Source organism: Microtus ochrogaster, chromosome 18 (assembly GCF_000317375.1).
Source record: "Microtus ochrogaster isolate Prairie Vole_2 chromosome 18, MicOch1.0, whole genome shotgun sequence".
Lineage (NCBI taxonomy): Eukaryota > Metazoa > Chordata > Mammalia > Rodentia > Cricetidae > Microtus > Microtus ochrogaster.
Window position 1 is genome coordinate 11,055,211 of NC_022020.1, and position 372 is coordinate 11,055,582.

The window sequence follows — 372 nt, forward strand, 5'->3', positions numbered from 1 at the left end:
TCAGGGTCCCCGAGTAGTGTTCACCACCATCGTGGTGACTGACATTCAGCTCCTGCCCCCCAAATCTAAGAGTGCAATTTATGACGCAGAGAAGGTTATAGGAGACCTGTGGAGCGAGATGAGGAGCCACAGTGAGACTAATGGAAACATTGCATGAAGCAGAGTGCTCCCTCGCATTGGGAAACTTTCTTATATTAACACTGATGAAATAAGGACAGTGAACTTGAGGCTCAGTCTTATTTGTGGCTATGTGGTCTACAGGGTTGGTTTTGTTTGTTTATTTGTTTAATATGTGTGCCCTGTAGGGTATCACCAGCATGTTGCATGAATAAAATGTGGTTGTGTAAAAGCATTGACTTTAAGTGGCAACTG